Source organism: Balaenoptera ricei, chromosome 2 (assembly GCF_028023285.1).
Source record: "Balaenoptera ricei isolate mBalRic1 chromosome 2, mBalRic1.hap2, whole genome shotgun sequence".
NCBI classification, from domain to species: Eukaryota; Metazoa; Chordata; class Mammalia; order Artiodactyla; family Balaenopteridae; genus Balaenoptera; species Balaenoptera ricei.
In genome coordinates this window covers 114321184-114329582 of record NC_082640.1, presented here as the reverse complement: position 1 = coordinate 114329582, position 8399 = coordinate 114321184, and positions in this window count along the sequence as shown.

The window sequence follows — 8399 nt, the reverse complement described above, 5'->3', positions numbered from 1 at the left end:
TTAAATAAAGACAATGACAAGGTCATACTTCTACCTAACATGATATAACTCTTCTGCATCAACTGAAAATGCACGAATCCTTTCCCTAGAATAGGATGTGAAGTCCTTGGGTGATGTTCACTCTTCTCCTTGATATCCTGTAACTTAAATACCATAATGTGAAGTTAACAACACTTAAATACCATGATGTGAAGTCACTTCTCCTCTTCTGTTTACTCCCCTTGGCCCATAGGAAGAAAATGAAATAAAATGATTTGTCTCTTTTGCTACCAACACTCATCAAGTACATCCTATAAAAGCATAAGTTTTCCTTCTTCCATTCCTGGCACAGCTTTGGGTATGGGGGAGAACAAAGAAGAAAGAAATAGAAAAAAAAGTATGGAAGAGAGGGAAGAAAGTGGTGGAGTGGTTCAGAAACCATTTGACCCTTCAAAAAGAGAGAGTAAAATTGATACCATCAAAAGAACAGACACTTTTCTCCCTCCTTCATTCTTCACCCCTCCTTCATTGCACCAACTCATTTATTTCCTTTCTTCAGCCCAAATGTATGCAGGCATGAGTTCTCTCTTCACTATCAAGAGTATTCAGCTTGTGGATATAATCAGGTGTCCAGTGAGCTCCTCTGTCATCACCCACCTTTGAGGGAAGAAAGGGATGGGAGTGGGAGACAGCATCTTTTCTTGTCCTCTAACTCTTTTTTTTTTTTTAAATTAATTAATTAATTTTTGGCTGCGTTGGGTCTTTGTTGCTGTGCGTGGGCTTTCTCTAGTTGCTGTGAGCGGGGGCTACTCTTTGTTGCGGTGCACGGGCTTCTCACTGCAGTGGCCTTTCTTGTTGCGGAGCACGGGTTCTAGGCATGTGGGCTTCGGTAGTTGCAGCCCTCGGGCTCAGTAGTTGTGGCTCATGGGCTCTAGAGCGCAGGCTCAGTAGTTGTGGTGCATGGGCTTAGTTGCTCCGCGGCATGTGGGATCTTCCCGGACCAGGGCTTGAACCCATGTCCCCTGCATTGGAAGGTGGATTCTTAACCACTACGCCACTAGGTAAGTCCCTCCTCTAACTCTTAAAACACTACCCTGGGGCTTCCCTGGTGGCGCAGTGGTTGGGAGCCTGCCTGCCAATGCAGGGGACACGGGTTCGAGCCCTGGTCTGGGAAGATCCCATATGCCGCGGAGCAACTGGGCCCGTGAGCCACAACTAGTGAGCCTGCGCTTCTGGAGCCTGTGCTCCGCAACAAGAGAGGCCGCGATACTGAGAGGCCCGCGCACCGCGATGAAGAGTGGCCCCCGCTCGCCGCAAGTAGAGAAAGCCCTCGCACAGAAACGAAGACCCAACACAGCCATAAAAAAAAAAAACAAAAAAAAAACACTCCCCTTACCTGCCTTCTTCAGCCACCTGTGGCTAGGGAAAGGCTAGCGCTATCTGTGGAGTGAGACAAAGTCAGACAGGGAGAATGTTTTTACTTGCCTTCCTCTTTCAGGAAACACCTCTTTAGGTTTTCTCTTTTTTCCCTCCACATCCTGTTCGCTGATTCATGAAAGCATCAAAATGGATCTGAGTTTTCTATAGAAACCATATGGTGTTCTGCTCTCTCAGGATCAGGGATTAGGAGCTGGGATTCCGCATCACGGAGGTGGATATATTATCTTTTTCCAGGAAGAGACACGGGGTTATGTGACAAGAGAGAGTTTGTGCTATAGACTCAATGTTTCTGTCCCCCTGACCCCCAAATTCATATGTTGAAACCCTACCTTCCAAGATGATGGTATTAGAAGGTGGGGCATTTGGCAGGTAATTAAGATTAGATGAGGTCATGGGGTTGGGGCCCTCATGAATGAATTAGTACCTTAAAAGACTCACAAGAAATCTTACTTCTCTCTGCCCTTCTGCCACGTGAAGACACAGCAAGAAGACAGCCATCTATGAACAAGGAAGCAGGCCCTAACCAGATATCAAATATTCTGGAGACTTGATGTTGGAATTCCCACCTCCAGAACTGTGAGAAATAAATTTCTGTTGTTTATAAGCCAGCCATTCTATGGTATTCTGTTATAGCAGCCCCAAAAGACTAACACAGCTTGCAAGTTTCATTAGGGTAGAGGCTATGACTCTTGCTCATCACTTATACCCAGGAACTAGCTCTGGCACAGAACAAGTGCTCAATTAATTACTGTTAAAGAACAAGCTCTAAGACCCATGAGAAGAAGAAGTTTCCTGGGAAGGAGCATAGAAGTGTGGGATCTGATGGCTGTAATACCTGAGAGTTTCTTTCAAGATGGATTAGATGGAGCTACATTTTCTGTGTGCTGTGATGTCTGACATATAGAAATTTAGAGGTATGTCTATATTAGGGGTCTCCAGATGTCTATAATGCTATCTATAAAAGTTATTTTGAGCTTTTATAAATTTTAAAATTTTATGCTTATAGTACTATACTAATATATTTTGTATATACAAAATTTTTAAACAAAAACATAAATTCTTAAAAGATGCAATAAAAATAAATATAAAAAGGAAGTTATCGTTTTCCCTGCATTCTCATGGATGATTTTAAGTCTCCCCCGAGTTTAGTTAGCTCTTCCTATTCTAAAAGAAAGTTTGCAGAGCTTCGGGTGAGGTGGGGGAGAGACCAGCATGAAATATACTGGAGGGCTATGGTTGATTCTAGAAAGGCTAACCCATACTCCAAGTAATCAAGAGAATCTCTGGCTCACCTCTACCGCTATAATGCACTTTTGTAATGACTGTAATAAAACACTTCAGCTAATTACATGGTTATTCTTATTTCTGCTAAAAGTTTATAAGGGTCTAAGGAAGGGAAGTGCTTATTTTCTCTCATGTATCATCATCCTGTTCATCATATAATTTGTGGATAGTCAGAAAGCTTTTTCTGGTAGGATGCATTGGCTAACTTTTGCTGCATAACAAACCAACTCAAAATTTAGCAGCTTAAAACAGCAAGCGTTTATTATTTATCTCACAATTCTGTGTGTTGGCTGGGTTGGCAGTTCTTGTCTAGGCTGCCTTGGCTGGGGCTGGGTAATCTAAGATGACTCACAACTGATCTGCCAGCTGACTATAGACACATGAGTGAGCTAGTTAAGATCAACGATGCATGGCCCAGATTAGCAGAATCACCTGTCCACACTGTAGATTCCTGGGAAATAAATAAATGATTGTTTTAAGTGACTGAGTTTTGGGATGGCTTGTTACACTGTAATAGCTAACTGATACAATTCTCGTGATGGTTCCTAGGTGTTCAAGCAAGTACTATCATCACTGGAGAAGTACAGGCATACCTCTTTTTACTGTGCGTCACAGATACTATGTTTTTTACAAATTGAAGCCTGTGACAACCCTGCATCGAGCTAATCTATTGGTACCATTTTTCCAACAATATTTGCTTACTTTGTGTCTATGTCACATTTTGATAATCTCACATTTCAAACTTTTTCATTATTATTATATTTGTTATGGTGATCTGTGATTAGTGACCTCTGATGTTACTATGCAAAAAGATTATGGCTTGCTGAAGGCTCAGATGATGGTTAGTATTTTTTAGCAATAAAGTATTTTTTAATTTAGGTATGTATATTGTATTTTTTTGACATAATGATATTGCACACATAATGGACTACAGTATAGTGTAAAGATAACTTTTACAAGTACTGGGAAACCAAAACATTCATGTGACTCTTGTGATATTTGCTTTAATGCGGTGGTCTGGAACTGAACTCACAACATCTCTGAGGTATGCCTGTAATCAATCACGTTGTCTGCCTAAGGATGGAGTCATGTGCGGGCCTTCAGTTTGAAACTATTCTTCCTAGAATGACAAAAGCCTTGATTTGGTGATGTTCTTGGACTTTGCTCATAGATGTTTTGCTGTTCATAGATATAATTCTTTTTCTAATTTCTAATTTTTCTTTTTTGTTGTCTCTGGTTATTTTTTTTTAATAAATTTATTTATTTATTTATGGCTGTGTTGGGTCTTCGTTGCTGCACATGGGCCTCTTCTCTAGTTGCGCGAGCGGGGGCTACTCTGTTGCAGTGTGCAGGCTTCTCGTTGCGGAGCACAGGCTCTAGGCGCGCAGGCTTCAGTAGTTGTGGCACGTGGGCTCAGTAGTTGTGGCTTGCGGGCTCTAGAGCACAGGTTTAGTAGTTGTGGCACATGGGCTTAGTTGCTCCGCGGCCTGTGGGATCTTCTCCAACCAGGGCTCAAACCCGTGTCCCCTGCATTGGCAGGCGGATTCTTAACCATTGTGCCACCAGGGAAGCCCCTCTGGTTATTTTTTAATGTGCCAAAGTTTAAGTAGTTATGATTTCAAATCTCTCTTTTATGTTGTCTGTCTTTGGATATTTTTTAGGAAGTTTTACAATACTGTGATTTGATAAACATTTACTTATTGATACTTTTTAATTTAAGTAGTTTTATGGCTTTTATTTCCATGTATTGTAGAGCTGTTTCTAGGCTCATATAATTTAGGTTTGTTATATCTACTGAATAAATGGGTCCCTTTATCATTGTGAAATGATCCTTTTATCTCCTAAAATGCTCTTTTTTTGAAGTCCACTTTGTTATTAACATTGCCACACCAGCTTTCTTATGCTTAGCATTTTCAAGATTCATCTTTTGCTACCCTTTTGCTTTCAATGTATCTGTGCCTTTGTATTTAAGTTGTGTCTTTTATAAATAACATATAATTGGGTCTTGCTTTTTTATCCCTCTGACCATCTCTGCTTCTATGGACTGGTTAATTCCTGAACATTTAAAGTAATTATAGAAATGACTGGATTCGGGTCTACCATCTTACTATTTGATTTCTATTTGCCCTCTCTGTTCTTTCCTCTGTTCCTGACTTTTTTTGGGTTAGTCAAGCATTTTTAAAACTATTTAATTTTATCTCTTCTATTAGCTGTTAAGCAAAACAAATTGTATTACGTTTTTAGTGGTTGCTATCGCAATTACAGTCTGCATTAATTTATTATAATCTAACTTGATTTATTATTACACCACTTTACATGTAACATAAGAATCTTTCAACTGTATAATTTTATTTAACTCATCCTCCCATCCTTTGTGTAATTGCCATCATGTATTTTACTGCTACATAAATTATAAATCCCATGTTACCTTGTAGGGTTTTTTTTTTTTTTTGCTCTAAGCAGTCAACTATTTTATAGAGAATTGAAGTAAAGAAAGGAAAAATGTTTTTATATTTACCCATATATCTACAATTTCCAGTGATCATAATTTTTTCTTATAGTTCTAAGTTTCCATCTGGTATCATTTGCCTTCCGCCAGAATTTTCCTTAGTGTTTCTTATAGCACAAGCTTTCTAGTGATGAATTCTCTCAGCTTTCCACTATCTGAATGTCGACATTTCTCCTTCAATTTTGAAGGATGTTTTTACTTAATGGAATGATAGGTTGATAGCTTTGTTATTGTTTTTCTCTCAGCACTCTGAAAAGTTTGTTCGATTGTTTTCTGGGCTCCCTTATTTTATTATTTATTTATTTATGGCTGCATTGAGTCTTCGTTGCTGCATGCAGGCTTTCTCTAGCTGCGGTGAGCGGGGGCTACTCTTCCTTTCAGTGCGCGGGCTTCTCATTGCAGTGGCTTCTCTTGTTGCGGAGCACGGGCTCTATGCGCGGACTTCAGTAGTTGTGGCACTTGGGCTCAGTAGTTGTGGCACATGAGCTCAGTAGTTGTGGATCACGGTCTCTAGAGCGCAGGCTCAGTAGTTGTGGCTCATGGGCTTAGTTGCTCCGTGACACATGGGATCTTCCCGGATCAGGGCTCGAACCCATGTCCCCTGCATTGTCGGGCGGATTCTTAACCACTGCGCCACCAGGGAAGTCCCCTGGCCTCCATTATTTTTTATGAGAAGTCAGGTCTAATTCTTACCAGTGTTTCTTGTACATAACGTGTCCTTTTTTCTCTCGTGGCTTTTAAAATTTTCTCTTGATCTTTGCTTTTCAGAAGTTTGGTTATGATGTGCTTAGATGTAGTTTTCTTTGTAATTATCCTACTTGAGGTTCACCAGGATTTTTGGGTCTGTGACTTGATGTTTTTAGTCAAATCTGGAAAAAATTTTGTCTGTTATTTCTTCAAATATATTTTCTGCCCCATTCTCTCTTCTCCTTCTGGGACCCCAGTTATGGCTACTTAAGACTGTTCCCCAGGTCCTTGTTTCAATTTTTTTTTCCTCTGTACTTCAATTTGGATAATTTCTACTGGTCTATCTTCAAGGTTATCAGTCTGTTCCTTTGCATTGTTCAATCTGCTATTAATCTCATCCAACAGATTTTTAAAGTTTATGTATTGTATTTTTCTGTTCTAAGAGTTCTATTTGGTTCTTTTTCAGGATTCTCGGTTTTCACCCATTATATCCACCTTTCCCTTAAATCCTTTGATAAATTTTTATAGGTTTTAAAAATTCTTGTTTGCTAATTGAAACATCTAAGTGGTCTGTGGGTCTATGTCTAATAACCACTTTTTTTTTTTTTTTTTTACTATTGGTCACATATTCCTGCTTCTTCACATATCTGCTAACTTTTGACTATATATTTTCTACATTTTGTATGATACATTGTAAGAGACTATAGATTCTCTTATCTTCTTTTGAAGAGCACTGGATTTGTCCTAGCAGCAGTTAAATCATTGGAAGATTACCCTGACCTTATGGAGGCTTGGTTTTAAGCTATATTAGAATGGGGCTATTTCAGTTTTATCCTTTGTCCTAGAGTAAAGTCCTTAGTCCTTGAACATGATCCTTGTTCTTAAGACATGGCCCTTCTGGAGGTCAATAGAAAGCCCCTCTCCAGAGCACCAGACAACTACTGAAATCTCTACCACTAACCCCAGCTGTTGCTTTCCATTGAGTTTCTTAGATTCTTGCCCTGTTCAGGCACAGCCAAGGATTTGAGGGAAGTTTTTATTATTTATTTATTGATAAAGTCACTTTTATGAAACCATAGTTTTAGGAATGAGGAAAGTTTTTATGCTATGACTCTCAATATAATTTTATTTTCCTCTGAAATTGCAGACTTATCTCAGCTTGCATCTGGATTATGCAAATACTGCAAATTGTTTTCAATGAGCTTTTGAGTACCACAGGGAATTTAAGATAACTGTTACATCCATACTGCAGAACAATTACAACCAACTACACTTGTCCTGGTATTATTGTTCAGGACCTTCCAGACTCATAGTCCAGTCCATATTTCCTCCAGAACCTAGGATCCTGTGGCACTACATCCTCAAGCCTTAGAGTTCTGGAGGAAAATGCAGCCACAGTGATGCCCTCTAAGCACCTGGAGAACATGATATTGTCAGTCTACCATTGCTCAATCCTGGATGATCAGTGAGAAGAACTGGTAACTGATGAGCTCTGGGCACTGGCTCTCTGCTCTGGATGCAGGGTCTAGCACACATTCCACCCTTGGGGTCCTGCAGCTCCAGATACCTCAAGGCACTGGCTGGGGTCCATGGAGGGAAATGTTACTCAGCAGTACCACTTTTGTCCTCTAGTCTCCAGCCCCAGATAATGCTGTTGCAAACTTCAGAAAAAGGAATGGCCACTAAGATGGAAAGGGTCTCATCATGTCTCTTCTTGAGGCTGTGCCTTCTCCCAACTCCACAGAGACAGCTGAAGCTACAAACCCTACTTACTGCTGACTCTTTGGTCCCAAGAGGACAGGACTCTAGGAAAGAGGCTGCATATAGAGCCCACTATGAAGTCAGCACTTCTGGTTCCTGACACTGCTCAGGTCAAAACAAGGAGGGCCTGTCATACCCTTGTATTAATTACTGTAACTTTATATAAGTCTTGAAATCAGTGTTAGTCCTCTGACTTTGTTCTTTTACAAAGTTGTTTTGGCTTTCTAGGTCATTTGCATTTCCATATAGATTTTAGAATCAGTCTGTCAACTTCCATGAAAAAAGCTGTTGAAATTTTTATTGGATTGCATTGACTCTATAGGTCAGTTTGGGGAGAAATGACATTTTGCTCTTCCAGCGCATGAACAGATGCAGAGAACGAATGTAAGGACACCAAGTGGAGAAAGTGGTGGTGGGGCAGGGGTGATGAATTGGGAGATTGGGATTGACATATATACACTAATATGTATAAAATGGATAACTAATAAGAACCTGCTGTATAAAAAAATAAATTAAATTAAATTAAAAAAGTCTTCCATGTCTCTACATAATTTTGTGGACATATGGACTACATCTATTTAATATATTTGTTATGCTAATTCTAACATCTCTGTCAACTGTGTCAGTTGGGATCGATTGATTTTTTTTTTCTTTATTATGATTGGATTTTCCTGCTTCTTTGTATGCCTTGTAATTTCTGATTGGAAGCTATACATTATGCATTTTATCTTCTTAGATG